Source organism: Canis lupus, chromosome 5 (genome assembly GCF_011100685.1).
Source record: "Canis lupus familiaris isolate Mischka breed German Shepherd chromosome 5, alternate assembly UU_Cfam_GSD_1.0, whole genome shotgun sequence".
NCBI lineage: Eukaryota > Metazoa > Chordata > Mammalia > Carnivora > Canidae > Canis > Canis lupus.
This window is the reverse complement of record NC_049226.1, coordinates 85,152,423-85,172,990: the sequence shown is the minus strand read 5'-3', so window position 1 is coordinate 85,172,990 and position 20,568 is coordinate 85,152,423. Positions and strand designations below refer to the sequence as shown.

Here is a 20,568-nt window from a genome sequence, read left to right as displayed (position 1 = left end):
AGGGAGATTTTAACAGAGGAGATGTTTTATTATTATTATTTGTTGGGCATCAAAAAATTTTAGCCCCATTGCCTCCTAAATATACCTGCAAATTCTAAGCTCTTATGTATTTTAAAATATTGTTTTAAATCATAATTACCGGGCAGCCCAGGTGGCTCGGCGGTTTAGTGCCGCCTTCGGCCCAGGGCCTGACCCTGGAGACCTGGGATCAAGTCACGTTGGGCTTCCTGCATGGAGCCTGCTTCTCCCTCTGCCTGTGTCTCTGCCTATCTGTCTCTCCCTCTCTGTGTCTCTCATGAATGAATAAATAAAATCTTTAAAAGTAAATAAAATAAATCATAATTACTGACATCGTTAAATGTGCACCATGTAGAGAGCTCTCTTCTAAGTATTTTTGAGGCTCCATCTCATTTAATCCTGACAATCATCACAGGAGTCATTTTTTGTCAGCTGAGAAATCTGAGTCATAGAAAGGTTAGCCAGCAGCTGTGCACCCACCATAGCCTAGCTAAATTTCACAGTCTGAGACATTTCTTCCCTGGTAGATGAGCCACAAGATAATAAGTCGTGGAGGAGTTACAAGTCTAAGTTCTTAACCAACTAAAGCTGTTGTGCATGTGAAAATTGACCCAACTACTTTGTAGCCAAATCAGCGTATTTCAAGTCCCTTCTTTTTTTGCTTCTCTCTGCAGAATCCTCACATGGCTCTGCTTAATGTTAAGCTACGCATGGAAACCTGGTTTAATTGCAGCTGAAATGGCACTCCCCACCCCCCACACACTCCCTCAGTGTTATTGCTACTGTAGTTTCTGTGGACTGTGACGTGCAGCTTATATTACTGCATTGTACTTCTGTGTCACAGAGTTCCAAGGAATTGACAGCGCGCGTCCGGATCTTTGACTTGGTCTGGGGATAGCATATGGGGTAGACTGTAATATAGCTGAACAGGTAAGGTCAAAGCAAAACTGTGCAAATAACCAATTCCTCAATGGATCTATATCATATCAAATTGTATATTCTATTACATTATTCCAGTTAAAAACAAAAGGGCAACTATCAAAATATTATTTTTTAGAGTAACTTTGTACTAAACTTAGAATACCATTATATTTAATATTTCTTGAGAATGTGCTTGGTAAAAAAAAAATGGCTGCATTTGTGGAATTATTTTATCCTTTATTTAAAATTTGGTGCCAAAAAATAATAAAATAAAATAAAATAAAATTTGGTGCCAGATAATTTCACATTAGCACTTAAGACTGTTCTAAAATCAGGAAAAAATATCAAAACATTATTTGGAATCTTAATTAAGAATCTGGGTACTTCACCACCTCTGTGTGTATATAATCTCTTTAAGAAAATAAATGATAAATATTCCTCTGAAACCATTTTTTGAATGGTTGAAATATTTTAAAATATGGAGCTGAGTTTAGGAATGTGGCATGAATGAATATCTCTAAAAGTACAAATTGAAACTGTCTGACTCCAAATAATTTGTTTAATACATAAACTTCATATATTCCTTTTCTACTTTAAAAATATCACATCTAAACTATTATCCAGACCCACCCCCCCCCTAAAAAAGAGGATACTCCTCTGAACTGAAAGGAATTATCTACTTATTTAACTATATTTGTATGTAATTCCATATGTAAAAAACCTATTTCTGGAAATATGTATAGTCATGTTTGTCACTTTTATCATTTATGTGTACTCATAGCTAGTTGAGAATATTCAAGGGGTCTTCACTTTGGTAATTGTATTCTTCAATTTTCACCAGGAAAAAAGGTTAGGTTGTTAAAAAAATAATGACTCAGAGTAGGTAAAAAAACACATAAATTGTCAGATACTGGAATAAATTCCCCCATTCAAAAGTGACACTCCCTGTCTCACTCCCTGGGGGAGGAAGGAGGAAACTGTAAACTTTGCTGCGATGTGAAGATCAAGCATGTGGGAGTATATGTTCCATCAGGAACCCCATATGCTGGTTGGTGCTGGCTCCTGTGGGAACCCTCCCATTCAGAACAATACATTCCGTCATGTCCCTCCTACATCAGCACAGTCTCAGATACTTGTCTAATTTACATCAGGAACACTGGAACTCAATCACAGCTTATCTTACCTTATCTTTTCTTCCCTGTTTAGTGGTGCTCTGCATTAGCTCTGGCTACCCCACAGGTGAGCATAGACTAATCATCAACATAAGTGATTGCTTTATATAGCCAGGAGATAAAGAGGTTTTATAATAATTATTAACCATAGTCATTTAGTCATGGCAGCCCATTGGGCTATGGGGTTTCCATTCCTCTCTTTTAATGTGCCTGCATCAATCTATGTATGCGTAGTTTATCCAGAATCAGCCATGACAATTGTGTCTTTCCAGTTTTCAATATATTTTTGGGAAAGTAACATCAATATAAAAGGATGAGTGAATCATACTCATTAGTTCTTGGTCTCTGGTTGCTCGTGCCAGTCTCCCTATCTGACTTAGTGAGTTCCTTTTCTTTCTTTTCTTTTCGTTTCTTTTCTTTTCTTTCTATTTAATTTATTCATGAGAGACACAGAGAGGCAGAGAGACAGGCAGAGGGAGAAGCAGGCTCCATGCAGGGAGCCCAATGTGGGACTCGATCCTGGGACTCCAGGATCATGACCTGAGCCAAAGGCAGACACTCAACCACTGAGCCACCCAGGTGTCCCGTGTTCCTTTTCTTCTCCTTCTCTGCTCACACCCTCCCCTTCTTCTACTGACAGTGGTTCTAACATTTTGGTATATATCTTTTTTAATGTAAACTTATTAAAACTTGTATACATATATTTGTACATATATTATTAATTTATATACATAATATTATATTACAGATTTTTTTCTGTGTACTATGGTTTTAAGATCTATCTGTGCTGCTTTAAGATCTATCTGTGCTAGATTTATCTAGCAGCACAGATAAATTTACTATATTACTATATTACCATTTACTATATACCATTACCATATACCATTTACTATATTACTTCCAGCAAACCTTTGTTTAACAATAGCTGCTCAAGAGGTGCATAGGTGGCTGAGTCATTTGAGCATCTGACTTGATTTTGGCTCAAATTGTGATATCAGGGTCAGGTCATGGGATCAAGGCCTGTATCAGGTTCTACACTGAGTGTGAGCCTGCTTAAGATTCTCTGTCTCTCCCTCTCTCCCCTCCCCCACTCCTGCGTGTACACACATGCATGTTCTAACTAAAGAAAGAAAAAAAAAAAAAAAGAATGGCCACTCAAGTGATGATTAATTCCTGCTGCACATCAAAATCTCTTAAGGAATGTTTGCTTGTTTTTTTTTGTTTTGTTTTGTTTTGTTTTGAGACATCTATGCCAGATACTCACCCTAGAAAATTCGTTTTGTAGGTTTGGAGTACCAGAAGGTTTAAGCCTTTGTAACAGTTGATTCAATCAAGATTAAGAACCAACAGTAGACTCTAATTACGTATAATTTCTTATGTCAAAATCCATACCCTTTATGCTATAATAGCTCAAAAATTCAACCTAATCTGCTTTCTCAAATATTATTAGCATCCAATCAATGCTAATTATTTTCTTAATAACGGACTTACTTGAACTCTCTGCAGGATCTGATATTAATTATTGCCTCTTCTCACTTAAAACATTACCTTACCTCACTTCTTTCTTCCTCTGAAGTGCCTGAAACATAGAATTGGGTTCAAGTAGTTTTCTGGTTTGTTTGCTTGTTTGTTTATTTATTTTTGAATAGAGTGAATGCATAAAGAAACTGATCAGTGGAAGGAAGAAAGCCAGTAAGGGGGCATTATTGAACAACTTCCCATCCTGAAAACTAGGACCCATCCTACTGTTGACCCTCTATGGAACCATGTAGAATGTCCAGAAACATGTTCCTTCAATTGATCAAAATATAGGACATTTATCCAATAATTCCTGTAGCTTATTGGTTACAGTTTACCTGTAGAGGTGATAAGTAACCTTCCCTACGCACATGCTGTCAGGCTGTGACTTTGCCATCAAATGTCAATTATTTGACATTGAAAGCCTAAAATCTACTACCATGTGTCCCTTGAGGTACCAGTACATGAGGTACTGGGAGTTTGCAAGATACTCCACCCCATAGCTCTACAGGAGCATGTTGTGAACCTCAAGTAGTGTTTACCTCAAGACTTTCTCTTCTTCCTATCCTTTTCTTCCTTGTCCTTTCTTTTCTTCCTGCTTGCACATGTAAATAGAATCCAGGTACTATGTAAAGTTCAAATAGTGGGCAAAATCCAACCACTTGCTACTAATGAATTCATGATTTACTGGGAATGGTAGATCATTTCGATTCAAAGTGTTAATGGAGGAAATAATGCAAACAGCACCATTGAAGATCCTGTTCCTAAATCACCTTGGGATAGTCATAGAAGGCTCTTTGGATGGGCTTATCTCTGAGATGCATTTTAAATGATACTTATAAGCAAGCATATGACAAAAACAAGCTATTTCATTATCATGTACTCACCCTTTACTTTTCATCTGACTGAAAAAATAAATGATTCTATCTTGGCTTTATCTCTTTACACATTTCTTCACTGTCGTTATGTACAATTTACCTTTTTTTTTTTTTAAATTTGAGTGATCATTTATTTGATTAATGTTTGGCTGCTATGATACACTAGAATTCACTAGAATAGAGATCACATCTTTTTTCCTCTTATTATCCTTGAATTTCAGGCCCTAGCCCAGTGCCTGACACACAGATGAATAAATAAAGGAACAAAAGAGGAAATGGAAGAGCAAAGAGTTCAGTGTTTTAGTTTTCCCTTTACTGTAAACTTATGTATGGCATTGGGGAAATCACTTGTCTGTCATGGGCTTCAGTTTTCTCAGTTTGTCATTAGACTTAATGAATCTAAAAGGAATCTTCTAACTCAGTCTTCTCTAACTGTAAATACTGTGAAAGCAACTTGGGTATTTTTCATTTAAGTAAGTTGATGATAACTATTCTTTGTGGAGGCATTTGCCTTGGAAAAGAAGTGACCATCTTATGTTTATAGGAGCATAGACTTTACTTCTTGTGACCGTAACTCACCTTTAAAAGGTTTTAAATCCTTTCTTCTCCAACACTCCAAATAAACTACACTTCTATATAATCTCACTCTAGAAAGGGAAACTTTTATTATTTGAAGGTTAAACAACATAAATATGAACACACTTCCATTTAGGAAAATCTTAGTTCTCTGGTCCCAAACATTCACCAAGTAGACATCTAATCAGAGTATATATAGATAGATAGATAGATAGATAGATAGATAGATAGATAGATAGATAGTTTATTTTCTATTTATATTTATATAGTTTGTTTTCTATTTAAAACTATTTAAAAAAAACATTTGTGATTACTATGTTAATATATATCAGACAATGTCAGAGTTGAAATGTAGTGTCTGGCCAAGTCCTCAGCATCTGGTAGAGCCATGGAGCTTCAGATTGCTGTCACTTGAGCCATGCATCCTTCAGCAAAGTTCGAGTTAAAAATAGACACCTTCTGATGACTTCACTGTAAAACATGGTTTTCAATATGAGGTCATTATCAGTACTGTCAATATCATTATCAACACTATCATTTTCAAAAGCAGAGTAAGCCCTTAGCAGTAGAAAGTCACAAGATGACAACCTGAATAGTCTTAATTCATGAATCCAGGCTACTGGCTCTTTTCCTGTAGATCCATTTACATATTTAGAAGAGAAGTCACGCATCCATACTGTTGTGTCTTGTCTTTACCTTTTACATAAAAAAGGGAGCACGCAACTCTACTGGGGATGCATCTACAACTAGAAGAGAAAATGCACTCTGATAAAAACTATCTAGTGAGCTAAACATTTTCTTCAAACTTTCTGAGTTGTCAGCAGAACACAGTGTCCCATGCTGAAAATTATGTCAGCCTTTCCCCCCAGAAATCATTCCATAAAAATTTAACTCTGTACCATTTCAAATTCATCTGAGGAAAAGAGAGATAAAGTACTCTTAAATCAAAGAGATTTATGTATTCCAATAAAGCTGCAAGATTTTGTTTTGATAGCAATAATGCAAGAGCCAACAAATTAAATGCTCTTGAGGAATGATTATGGCTACAGGAGTTATTTTGTTTTTATCAGGATTGAATAGCTGTGTAACTTGTCTCTTACAGTTGTACAGATTGCCGTGGTATTGATAAGTGGCTTATGAGAAATGGTGTTGAATTGGGAAGAAAATATAATTTACTTTTAATTTGATTTCATTTAGTAAATCTGACTTTACAGCTTGAGTTGTAGTTATTTATTATTTACCAGCCATGATACAAAGTAGCCTGCCACCAGGGACATCAATTATGCCCCTCGTGAAGATCACTGTCTTTGGGAGGAATGGCGCACACTCTGCCTGGGTGTCAGTGATGAGTAAATTTGAAATTGCCTCTGACCTCTGAGGGAGTTTCTGCTTCTACTCACCTCTGCTGCCAGAGGCTCCTCTGCATTGGCATTCACTACAGAGCCACAGAGGCAGAATGGACTGATCAAGTGATCCGGAGGCCAGTCAAGATAAATTAGATGCTTAATTTATACACCAGGCATTGCAGACAGACTAATTACACAAAGACAGTTTGATAAAGTAATGTAAGACTGTGCACATATTAGGCAGAGCCTGCTTCCGTGAAATTATTGCTGATATATGTGCTCTGGGCTTTGAGGTTTTGCACGCACAACTGTGCAGCCAGCACGACGAAACACGTTCTAGAAAGGTATTAAAACGAAGTGCTATCTGCCAACCTTTTCTGTTGTTCTACTGCCCACAAGTTGCCATTTGCCCCTTTGCATTGTGCCTTTTTTTAAAAAGTCCTCACTGAAAGTGACGTGAAAGAGTTAAACAGGAAATCCAAAGATATGGTTACTGAGAAAGAATCCGAGAATGAAGCAAAAGCAATATTCATAGGATCAATCAATAAAAAAATAAATAAATAAAAATAAAAAAATAAAAATAAAAAAAAAATAATGAGGAGAATAGGCCTTTTGGCAAAGAATGCTGGACCTAAAAGTTCTTGTCTTATCTTTTAAGAAATTCCGAGCCTGCGCTAGCGCTCAGAGAAACAGAGCATGGAATGAGAGCTGAAACACAGCACTAGAGGGAGGAGAGGCCCTCTGATGTACTGCAGAAGCACAGGATGAAGGACAAGCTTTATGTTCCAGAACTTTGTGTTTCTGTACAGTGGCTAATCGGGGCAGCCGATAGTTCATGTTCTTGGACTGGCTTTAAGCATAATTGAAATGTGCCTGTAACTCAGTAGCCTAAGGAGAGACTGGCAATTGACTGCAGCTAGTATAAATACCAACTTAAAGAAAAAGCCACTTTGAAATCAAGGGTGAGACACACAGGATAATTTGGGGAGAAAAGAGTCTCGGGTTACTAAGGAGACGTTTCAAGATCTAAATAGAGCTAGAACACAAAGGTTTCATAATTATAGGTGGGTAATGTTTTTGAAAGTTTCCTGATGGGGGAGTTACCACCAGAATCACACTGGGGGATCCCTGGGTGGCGCAGCGGTTTAGCACCTGCCTTTGGCCCAGGGCGTGATCCTGGAGACCCGGGATCGAATCCCACGTCGGGCTCCCGGTGCATGGAGCCTGCTTCTCCCTCTGCCTATGTCTCTGCCTCTCTCTCTCTCTCTCTGTGACTATCATAAAAAAAAAAAAATTAATAGAATCACACTGGGTATTCATGTCTACATGGTGCATGAAAGAAATGTCTTGATTGATTTTTAGAGAAAACGAACAAACAGTAAGTATGCAAAAGTATGCAAAAGCTCACTGTAGTTTGGTGTCCTAGGACATAGAATTTCTAGATGAGATAAGCACTACCTTTCAAGCAAGTTGAAAGGGAAATCTGAATACATTTTCTTGGGTTCTTCTATGTGTTTTACTTTCTGTCCAGTGGCTACTTCCAGGTGAATGGTGCCTGGAGCCTGGTATCTGGGTCATTGCACACATTCTCCCCTTAGGTTTCAAGAGACCCTTTCATACCTATCTGAGCCTGTTGGAGTTAGAACCTTGTTCTTTTCTGACTTCGAGTAGAAGGCTGCCTTGAGGTTCATAGAATTCTTGACATTAAAGACTCTCAAAACAGCTTTCTCTAAAATTTCAGAAGAGAGTTCCAGTTAACAATTTCCAATTTCTGCAGGGGGGTGAGGGTTGCGGGGTGGAGAGGGGTATGCGCTAAATTCCTGAACATGTAAAGTGAGCTCTGAAAACTTCCACTCACTCCATGATTTAGTCTTTCAAGTTGCTGCCCTTGCTATGTACACTGATCAAGAAAATCATTGTGCTCTTATGTCCCTGGACTTATGACATTTGGTTTGCCAATGGTTTCCTTGACAACATGCCTTAGTTATGTGTTCAACTCTATCTTTCCTCTATGACTTGCACTATATCACTATGAACTCACTTTAGCAACAGTAGCAATGAAATCCTAATTTTTTTTTTGTCTTTTTTTTATAATTTTTTTTAAGATTTATTGACCTATGATAGACATAGAGAGAGAGAGGCAGAGACACAGGCAGAGGGAGAAGCAGGCTCCATGCACCGGGAGCCCGACGTGGGATTCGATCCCGGGTCTCCAGGATCACGCCCTGGGCCAAAGGCAGGCGCTAAACCACTGCGCCACCCAGGGATCCCTGAAATCCTAATTTTAATCCTTTTTTGGGCCATAGATTACTAATTGCAAGTGCATGCAGGGAGACAATGTAGCATCCTCAATAAAAGGTCTGTAGATTTTGGAGTCAGACATATTTATTTTTTAATTTTTTTAAAGATTTTATTTATTTATTCATGAGAGACACACAGAGAGAGACAGAGACATAGGCAGAGGGAGAAGCAGGCTCCCTGCAGGGAGCCCGATGTGGGACTTGATCCCAGAGTTCTGGAGGCGAAGGCAGATGCTCAACCGCTGAGCCACCCAGGTGTCCATGGAGTCAGACATCTTTAGTTCAAACTCTGGTACTCAATTTTATCACAATATAATCTTGAGCATATTATTTTAAAAGCATCAAATTTTCATTTTGTCAGCTTATTTGCTTACTTGGTCAAATGGCAATAATGATCCTTATATCATTGGACTATATAAGGGGAATTAAACGGTGTAATATGTGCAAAAACACTTAGCAGGATGCTTTGATGCATCATTAGTATTTACCAAATTTACAACTGCTATATACTTCTCACTAAACCAAACTTCTCTTTCCAAGAATATAGATGGCTAATCTTGAAAGTGAAATAGTGCATTCTCTGTGATCTCAAACGCACAGTGTTTGTGGTTACACAAAAACTTTCCAGTTCTGTGTACTAGATAGATGGATTTGGCATCTCTGGGATATTTTTCCTTGCAATAGACACAATCTTTACTTCAATAATATCATTTTCTGTCTCTGTGTTTTGGACATTATCTCCATCCACGTAAAGCTCAGGTGAGATACCTAAAGTTCTCAATCCTTGCATTTCCATGCGTGTAAACATTTGTCCTCCAAAACTAAAATGAAATACTGTGACTATGGAGTACTATTGAAACACTGTATATTGCAATTCTATGACTTTCACTTACCAGAATCATAAAACCCTCAGGTTTTTTAATCTGTAAATTAACTTAAACATAGTATTTTATCAATTACTAAAGTATTTTCATTCTTAATGTATTTCCAAGATGAATTTCTAGCCTAATGACATAGAAATAACTAATTTCTCTAGCATAAGAAAGCAATCAAAGATTAAAAATTCTTCTGCCTGTATTTCAAACCTAAAATTGCTTGTTGGAAGTAAGAATTGAATGAAATACTCAATTACAATCTTTAGTACATTTATTTGTTCATTCAGAACTTATTTGAGTACCTATATGTACCAGATGCTACGGTAAGAGTGTGTGTGTGTGTGTGTGTGTGTGTGTGTGTATAAAAATTTATAGTTCTATAAAGTGCTTTTGATTAAGATTATATCATTTAACATTTACAATAATCCAATAATAAAGGTGAATAATGCTCTATTTTAAGATACACTGAATATATGAGTCCAAGTGATTTTCACATCATTCCACAATTGAGTAATGAGCAGAAATTGGATATAGCCTGTTAAAACTTTATGTCTAATAAAAACTATACTCATTTTAGGGTTTTTGTTTATTTGTGCATTTTACCACATAGTCAGAAAACAAACAAACCCTAGTTCAATACATGTCTTTTTCAAGACTTAAACCTTAAGATAAATAAAGTCTCCTGCCATTGCCTGTGTCAGCCTTAGGTATACTATATTTCTGAATGATAAGTTAAGACATGGAAAATCAATATGTTTTGCAGAGTTGGAGGTCCTGGGAAAACCACTTGGTTTCTTTTAGCTAATATATAATGATTTTAGGTTGTCTGACTAATGAAGCATAGAATGCTATGTTTCTCTCTAAATGGTGTTATTTCAACACTCAGTCTGGAACTTTATTAGAAACGTAGATTTAGACAGAGTTTTCTGTGCATCTGCTGAGTTGAATGGTCTCTGTGAATGCTTGTGCATTCCTTCTTTCAGCAAACCTGAGGCTTTGAGAGCTAGAAAAGTCGTCAGGATCGCATATTAATATAGGATGTGACTGACTTCTGAACCATCACCTCTCCTATAGAAATCTGAGTCTCCTGATTGGTTTTCATCTCCTTACAGAGAGAGGGGACTCTTCATCTCTGCAGTCTCAATACCAAGGGCATTGTGTGTGCTCAGCAACTGAGTATTGAATTGTCTGTGTGGTGAACTTTTCTTTCTAGCACCAATATGAGCCTCTGCACCATAGATGTTCCATTTCATGGGGCTGGAGGTTTTAAACTGGATGAGCTAGTCATGGTTGCCTTGAGGTGCCACACTGGATTGACTTTAAAAGCCTGCTTATAGCAGCCTAATCCAGTAAGTGCTCCATGCTTAAAAACTTCTCAGTGAACCCATGATATCTGATGTAGCCAATTCCGTTTTTTTGTGTGCCTGCATCCAAATGCACACACACATGGGTTTATGGGTATTAGTTTTAATATTATGAACTAAGAGCTGCCCCTTAAAATTTCCATTCCTTTACCTATTTTTTTTTGTGTTGGAAGAGACAAATAGTTTTATCATTGCAAACATGAATATATATATATATATATATATATATATATATATATATATATTCTACAATACATGTTTTCTAGTTATAGGCATTTAAATACAAGGCGATTGAGGTACTTTCTTCTACTAAAAATATCCTCCTTCTACCCCTATAAGCAAAACTAACACCAAGACCAAGGACATCTACTGTACAAGTCTTCCATGAAATTTCAATTTCAATGAAAAAAAAAAAAAAGATAGGAACAAAGGAGAATTACCTAAAGGGCATGTTAAATATTTAACTAAAGCATTCCTTGGTATATGTAGATAACTGCTAATAAAAATTGGTGAATATTTAAAAGTTCAATTGCCTAGAATTTTTCTAAGCTAAAAGAATATTACAATGAATTTTCTGCACTTAACAAATTTATTACTATTAGATATTATTCAATGTAAAATTACCTATTAAAATCACTAAATTCTCCATAAATGTATTCTATTTTGTATAAATTCATTCTACTATTCTCAAATATATGATCTATATTTTACATATATAGATCATATATAAATATAATACTTCTTTCTCTTAAAAAAGATCTCTTACTAGAAAGTAAATTCTATGAGAGCTTTGATATTTTTCTCTTTTGCTTACTGTTGTATCTTCAGTGTCTTAAATATGCCTGGCATGTAGTAGGTAATCAATATAGGTTTGTTGAATGATCAGTGAAACTAAACTTAAGGATTTCTCATGACAACATAGCTTTATCCTAGGCACTACCTTGGCGCTGGTGATTTGAAGATGAAGTTGGCCTATTCTCTGTCCTTAAGGACCCAACAGAGTGTTGATTTTCATAAAGTTCTATAGAGTAGCAAAGCTTTCAAAAATACCTATGTCCCAAACGTGGAAACCAAGGCTAATGAGACTGGAGGATTTGTTCAAGTTCATATGCCTAGGTAGCAGAACCAGGACTGGAACCCAGGATTTCTACTGGGAATTTCCTCTAAAAGTTGTCCTGTTTGCCAAAGATTAAAATGCACGTGCTTTGAGCCAGAAACCTAAATGAGTAAACCTGAAGCAACGCCCTAGTGGTCTCAGCCTCTGGCATGATTCCCAGTAAGGGGCCAAGTGGATAGTTGGGAGGGTCCCAAAGAAGTCACACCTGTCACATGACATATGAGCATTATGAGTTCTAGGGGAAGCATTTATCTTCAGAATCTACAGAATTCTTGACATTATGAGTAGGCATCATGAGGAAGCCACTGAACCAGGATTTTTAGCTCTGGAAGGTCCTGATCTTGAAGCCCAAAAGAGGATCATGTGGTTTTATTGATCTATAAAGATAAGCAAAAATGACAATTATGAGCATTGTATATTGGATTATTACTCTTGACACTTGTAGTTACATCAGTACGGCTTTATGTCCCAAAGGAAAAAGATGCTGATAAAATATCAAAGACTGGAACAACTGATATGAAACCATACTTCTATAAGTAAATATGTTAATATATGGTAAATGCCTTATAAATGTAAATAATTCTTTACATTGTGTGTTTCTACATTTAGGAACATATTTTAAAGACACAATCTCAAAGACCAAATTTTTTAAGAAAATGGTATAATTTTATCTGCTATTTAAAAATAATGAAAATAAGAAAACATTCAATTATTATGGCCTTAGTGGTCTATAAGAAGTCTGTGTTTGTATACATATGTTCATTTCATGACTACCTAACAACTACCTGAAACAGTTCATCTCTATAAAGGAAAGGGATTTCTTGCACAGTGATCATTTGCAGTTGAAAATGATTTCATTAAATGAGATTTCACTTTCTCAAGGTATTATTTCTCAAATAGTAGGTTCCTAAAATCCAAAGGAAATATTTTCACCGATTCTGGGAAATTATTTCCTTTTGGAAGAGAATTGCATTACTTAAATTTGAGAAATACTGTTTATTACAAAGTGTAAAGTTCCCTCTATATGGGCCTGCTAATACAGAAAAAAAAAATCCTAAAATGAGATAAACAAAAATATTGACTGCTATTTTCTTTATAGGTTCTTTTTTTATCTGAAAGACTGTATGTTCCCCTGCCACCAAACAAACAGAAGCCAATAAATGTCATATTCAAGGCATATCAAATTTGCTGATCATTCTCTAAATGAGGTTAGCTAAATACATCTTATTTACTTTTACTGTATTTTATGGTCACTTTTAACTGAAATTTTCATGTATCAGTTCTTGTAGCTATCAGCCACCAGTTTTCCAATTTCCAATCCAGTTCTGTGGAGAACATTTTAATGCTTTTGAGATCTTGGACATATACTCCATAAAATTGTAATAATATTACCTGATTAACTTCATGTTATTTTCACACAGAATAAAATATTCCCTATGGTCTAAATGAAAAGTATAAAATCCAAATTATTAACTCTATTGGGATTAATAATAATTTTAATTATCCCTTGAGTAATGAATGAGTCTGGCTCTCTTCGGGAAAAAGGAAAAAGATAAAAAATAGGAAGAGGTTGTTATGAATCATTTAACTTTTTATAACATTTTATTTGTGACATTGGTTATCTTTATCTGTACTTTTAAGTAAGAAAGTGAACAGAGAGAGATTAGCAAATTGGATCAAGACTACACAGAATGTATGTAAATGACACTACCAGAATTTGAATTTAGACCCTCTGTCTTGAAATCAGTCCTTTCAATCATTACTCTGTATTCTACTTCTCGAATCTCTTTGAAAATAAAGGCAAGTGTCTTATATTGCCCCATGCAGCCTCATTATTCCTATTGTGGGTTCTTCTTACCATATCTTTCCTTTCTCCCCAGATAGTTCCCACCCAAACCAACTTCCTCATGCACTATCAGGAGACCCAAACTCACCTGACTTTTTTCTTCTCTGTCTTTGACTCAATTAAAAATAAAATTCATTTATTTTCTGATCCAGTTTTGTCACTATAGCCCATGTATGTTCAATGCTAAGATACATTGAGTTCGGGCACGGATATTCTTCAGAGACATTTTTATTATCTGTTTTTCTTAAAATCCTTTTTTTTTTTTTTGAGAGATTTTGTTTGAAAGAGAGAGCACATGAACAGGGAGGAGGGCAGAAGGAGAGGGAGAAGCAGACTCCTTGCTTAACAGGGAGTCAGCCAACTTTGGGATAGATCCCAGGATCCTGAGATCATGGCCTGAGGCTAAGGCAGATGCTTAACTGACTGAGCCACTAGGCACCTCTAAAATTACCTATTTTAAATATGCTCTGAAGATGAGTTGAATGTTTAACCTGAAACTTATAAAAGCGGGTCCTCCATTCTGAATGACTAACAGAGAAGGAAATACCTATAATTCTATCTCTATTTCTTTATTTCTAGCTTTGCAGGCTTGTATATCTATATTTTGCCATCAAACTCACAAAGTTAGAAAGCAACACTGGCTTCTAGTGAATGTTCCTGTGGCATTATTAGCAAAGTCTCATTTCTACTGCCTCAGTGCTTATTCATATGGGCCAGCAAGACCATGTCCTCTCATGCTATGAGCGTCAGTGCACAGCAGAGAGCAACTAAGGCCTTGTTCACACACATCTGGGTACCTCGCCACAGAGGTTACCTCATGAAACCAAAACTTGGGAACGGGATTATATTCTTTTTATATCTTAGAAGGAAGACCTTTCAATGTCTGCTTAAGGGATGAGAGTTTTGTTTTGTTTTTGTTTCTTTGTTTTTTCTTTTGTTGCCAAGACAAGAATCTGGCACAAACCTAATTTAAAAAAAAAAAAAAAAAAGTAACTCCATGGTACTGTCACCTCATCAGAACTTTCTAAGGTGACAGACAGTATTTATTGTCAGTGCCAATTCTGTGCCGGGGGAGAATTACCAAAACCCATGTACTGAATTTGCATGGGGGAACCACAGAGGGTGTGGGTGTGGGCATTATAGATAGGCAGGTCTTGATTTGTATCTGGTACAAATCAGATAGCTGGTGTCTGGTGGAAGCAGATACAAAAAGGATTTGAGCAAAGGAGATCCCAGGATGTGCCCGTAGGGAACTTAGTAAGAGAGATTGGCAAGTACAAGAAAATAACAAACAAAGCATTACTCAACAAGTACAGTCACTCACAGCTGAGACTCAGTTCCACTTGGAAGCAAAGAGAATGTAGAACATGCCTCAGTGTTGTCCCACCAAAACAGCAAAGAAGCTAGAGTTTTCCTCACAGTTTCCATCTGTTGTAATCTGAGTTCTCCTCCTGAGACTGTTAATTCCTGAGCACTTGTGACGAACCCACCAAACAGGCAAAACACACACACACACACATGCACATGCACACACCTCAAGTAAGGAGTTACTGTAGGATCCTATCAACACAGAATGGACACCTGAGTATAATGTGGGTATGGGTGGGACTCCTCCAGGGCCGCTACAATAAGCGGAATATTTAATTTCTCTCATCTTCATCTGAAAAAAAAGGGCACAAAACCCATAGTGTTTTCAAAGGGTAGGTGAGATAGCATGAATAATATCCCTGAAACAGTGCCTAACACCAAGGGGCACACACACAGAAAAACAGCTATATTTCACTGTTAAGGGATAGTTGACAGAGGATACCTTTAAACATATTGAAGACACTCCAAAAATGTTTTAAGGCAGTCAGTTCTCTGGGCCACATGAGGAAAGTTCTTGCAAAATAATACTTGAAGTGCTTTTATCTAGGGAAGGAAGTGCTTTCTTTGCAGGTGGGGTTAGGGGTGGGGGTGAATTATGAATCCACTTACTAAGTTGTAAATGTGCCTCAGCTCTTGGGAAAGGAAAGGTCAGGTAGGAGGGAGGAAGTGAATTAATTACAAAGCATCCTGCTAAGTAATTGTAAGAAACTAAGAAAAGACTAGAAGAATTATTATGGTGCCACATTCTGATTAAGGCCATGTCTACATGAGCAAGGAGGTCAACTTACTTAACCAAGAGAAGAAATAAAGGATACAAAGAAGAAGAGAGGGCTAAAAACAATGAAATATTTATTTGCTCTCTCAAGAGTATGGACTGCATATATATCCATTTATCTAACAGTTATTTGTGTATTGTATTAGGTACTCTGTGTGAGTGCCTGTATGTGCAATGTCTGTCTATGTGTTTTTTTCTTAAAGTGAAAATAGAACTCTGTGGGTTCCAGTTAAACCTTTCCATGTACAACAAAACAACAAAATGCACAGTACAAAATAAAAATAAAGCCAATACAATAAAGCCCAATACAAAATAAAAATAAATTTAATACCATTAAAGTAGAGCTTTATTTGATATAACTAGGTAAATGAAATGCTCATTTAGGACTTTTTCAGATTCAAACTTAATTTAAGGCTTATTTTAGGTTTAAAACTTAATAACATATAGTTTTATGTGAAATAGGAAAAAAGAGAGAGAGGCCTGACTTCAACTTATGGTTGTATCTTTAATAGAAATGAGACAATCACATAAACTCTGCAAGCCTCAGTTTCCGGCTTACATTGTGGGAGTAACAATTTTTACCCTGGATGAAATATGTGTCTCCCATTCCAGTAAGCGCATTTCAGATCTCCCTGGCATTTATAGCTCATAATTCTGAGATAATTCATTTAATCAGTGCATCTATAGGATTTTTCATAGTCTAATGCATAACACATGGATAGTTCTCACATATGGGCTTTGCTGAACAAATTACTATGTGGCATAACTTTATAGCGTTTATGTATAGATTGCCAGAAATACCATATATGTATTTGTTCATTCACAGTACTTATTAATGACTATCATATATGGAACACAGATTTTCAAGAATCTTAGAAAAAATATACTAAGACCTTGTCATAGCCCAGAAGTCGACTGTTTTAATAGGAAGTATGTGTATGTAATTAACTTTTAAGCTATAAAAAAAGAAAGTATTGTTGGGAGTATTTGGAGAAAAAAAATCAAGAATGAATGGTTATAATTAATATCTGCAAGTGACCCTAATGGAGGGTATATGAAGGTAAAAAAGAAAAAAAAAAAAAAAAAAGAATTCAGTCTTTGGGATATAAGCCCTAGTCTGCTACTTACAGTCAGTATGGCTTTGGAAAAGCTGTTTAACTTCTAGGTACTTTAGTTCCCTCTTCTTTAAAATGAGATTGTTGTGAGGACTAAATTTTTCTTTAGCACAAGAAAAACAATACATTGTATGGAATGTGGCAAAGGCTGATTGTTAATCTTTATTACAATATACTAAATTTTGGGTGAAGGCCTTTGTGAAAACTGTTTAATCCTGTCAGAACTATGAATTAAGGCTGGTGTCAACTTTCTTTTATATATGGGTGAATTTGGTTTCAAGACGTTATTTTTAACTTGCCTAATTTTATACAGATAATATATGGCTGAAACAGGTTTTCTTCTATATGACTCCAGTACCAACTCTTAATCATATTGCTCTTTGAAAAAACAGGCATAGCCAGAAGTAAAGTCAGGATAATGTGTTTGTTGAAATCCAGACTTGGACAAATAAAGGATGTTGGCATGAAAGAGAGAGAGAGAGAGACGGAGAGGGAGGGAGAGAGAGAGGAAGAAGAAGAGGGAGAGGGAGGAGAGAGGGAGAGAGAGAGGCAGAGAGAGAGAGTTAGTTTATAGTCTTATAGCTATGTCTGAAAAACAGCTTGCTAATTCATTTGGAAGGTTGTTTTATGTTTGGTGTGATTGGTAATGTAATCATGGTTAGAGATAAATTTTATCTGATAATAAAAAGAGTTGGAGGACAGCCCCGGGTGGCTCAGGGCGTGATCCCAGGGACCTGGGATCGAGTCCCACATGGAGCTCCCTGCATGGAGCCTGCTTCTCCCTCTGGCTGTGTCTCTGCCTCTCTCTCTCTCTCTCTCTGTGTGTGTGTGTCTCTCATGAATAAATAAATAAAATCTTTAAAAAAATAAAAATAAAAAGAGAAAAAATAACCCCTCTTTTTAACAGGGGTTATTACCTTGCTTTATGTATGATTTAGATACATACTTAAAAGGATATATATATATTTTTTTTTTAATTCAAGATTCTGAATTAGCATAAGTTCCTAAGATCAAGAGATGACTCAGGATATGACATTTGACAAGCCTCTGAGTTCTAAGCAATCTGCTATGGGAGTCCAGAAAAGCAAGGATGATTCTGATTGGGTGAAACTACAAAGATAATCATGGAAGATTAGCTTTACTTTGAGCTGTGAAAAGATGTATCAGCTATCATTCTGCTATAATGAGTGTTTTATTAATAGTAGATTTAAAACCTTTTCCTCAATTACCTTTTATTTTACTTCCTTCCAAACTCTCTGTTCTCTAGGTGGCAATCTACTCTGTTACCTGTTCCAGAAACAAGTCATTAAACATATCCAACAGTAAATACTAAATACACTCAAACTGGCCCATCTTATGAGAAGTACATAATCAGCAAGTAAAGATGGGTTAATGGGACCTCTTGAATCTTGAATGGGGGTTTTCCTTAGCTGTAGCAATTAACATGTTTGAAAATTAGAATTAATAAATAATCGTAGCAAGTTCAACCTCAATTACCATTACAAATGTTTGTATTTATTTTTGCAGAACAATTGACACCTAATTAGCATGTTAAGAGCTACTTGTGTTTAGATATTAATCAGCTATCCTTAAAAAATCTTATCAGAGTTATTTATTTAGGTAAGGCAGGCATATGCATAATTGTAATTAACTTATACCTCTACATGACTCACCTCTCAAACAATTACTAGAACCATAAACATACACTCACTTACTCATTTATTCATTCAATAGTGTGATGTATTGGAAACCAATTATTCTCTAAAATATATGAATATTAACCTCACCTTTCTGGAATGATGTCTGTGCTTCTATATTACTCCAAAACTCAAAAGTTAAATTTTTTCCAGTATGTGTCAGATTAAACAAAATTGCCCTTTCCTATAAAGCTTCTTTCAACTTTTAATACTCCTATAACACTCTGATAAGACTTTATTAGTTCTTAATTCTTTGTGTTATCATATTTACTTACAAGTTCATCATTCCCAGTAAACTGTGAACTTCCCAAAAATGATATTGAAGATTTTTAGTTTGTATCCCCAGTTCATAACAAGTCTGGAAAATGATAGACATCCATAAGAATTATATAAAAAAAAATACCAACTGGAATGCCCAGTTGTTAAAATGCACACTTTATATTCCTTTTAATAGAATTAATTTGCTGAGAATTTAGGCTTTGTTATTAAACCAAGGGTGAGAAATATGGCTTATTCCTGCTTTAGCAAACATGAGCAAATTGTGTATCTGATTCTCAGACATCTCATCCCCAAAACAGGAATTATAGAATGATAGTATTTCATGAGACAAATATAAAAGTCTCCTAGCACAGTTTATGGCATGGAGTGAGCACATGGGAAAAGGAAATTTCCTTTATTTTTTTTTTTATGTACCTCAAAAATGAGATTGCATTTGCAGAAAATCCACACCAGTCTTAAGTATTGGTTCACTGCATTAGCCCTCATCCAGCATCTGCTAAAAAGAAACAGTAAAGTGAAGCCATTCCTTACGTCCACTTGGAATTTCCCAGTTACATGGATCTGGGGAGCAATTTCATTGACTGTGGAAGTTTCTTGGCCCTGTCTACATGTGGCTTAGAGAAGTTACTTGGGTTTCAGTAGCGTAGTCCTGTTTCTTGTGTCCCAGGAGTACAGTGTGTTTTTTCTGACTCAGAACCAGCACTTGGAAGGAGGTAAAAATAGTCTGGAAGGCAGTTTCTGTTTCAAATGGAAGAAAGTAGAGCTGAGCCAATTCCTAAACTGAAATCAGAAAGCAACCAAGGGCAAATGCTAATATTTTTGTCGTTGCCCTCACTGGGGAAACAGCCTCTTTGCTGGCTAAGAAAAGTTAACAGAGAAATGTAAGAGTTCATATCCAGATAAGACTTGACTTCAGTGCATCATAGCACAGCTGCCTTTGAGAGAGAGGTTAGTCTGTATGTTTAAATTACTACCGTGACTAGGACCTCAACATCCCCCTTTTCAATGCCTTCTGGTTTTGGTTTGGTTATATGTTTACTTATTCGTTTGTTTGCTTGCTTTTTGTTTCTGTGTTCAACAACAACTTCTAAGCTGCCTCCCAGTAATGCCTGCCTTCTCATATCCATGCCCTTGTGTGATCCCCGCCCCTAGAATCTAGGCTGGATCTAGTGGTTTGCTGCTTAAGAACAGAACACAGAACAAAATAATGAAATATGACTTCTGAAACTAGGATGTAAGAAGAGTCTGGCTTCTGTCTTCCTTTCTCATTTGCTTATTCTACTGGAAGCCATCCTCCATATTGTGTGCTGTTCTATGGAGAAGCCCACATGGCAAGGAAATGGGAATGCATACAGCTGATGATCAGGGATAAACTTAAGGCTCTCAGCTTAACAACCCAAAAG

General features: G+C 36.3%; 1 long non-coding RNA gene across 1 annotated transcript; it reads left to right on the top strand.

Annotated features, from left to right (window-relative positions):
• Positions 1–869: 869 nt before the first annotated feature.
• LOC111096132 lies at positions 870–18,602 on the top strand. The gene is made up of 4 exons (XR_005358959.1): positions 870–948; positions 2,146–2,178; positions 13,185–13,293; positions 18,457–18,602. It is a non-coding gene; the product is annotated as an uncharacterized LOC111096132 (long non-coding RNA).
• The last annotated feature ends 1,966 nt before the right edge of the window (positions 18,603–20,568 follow it).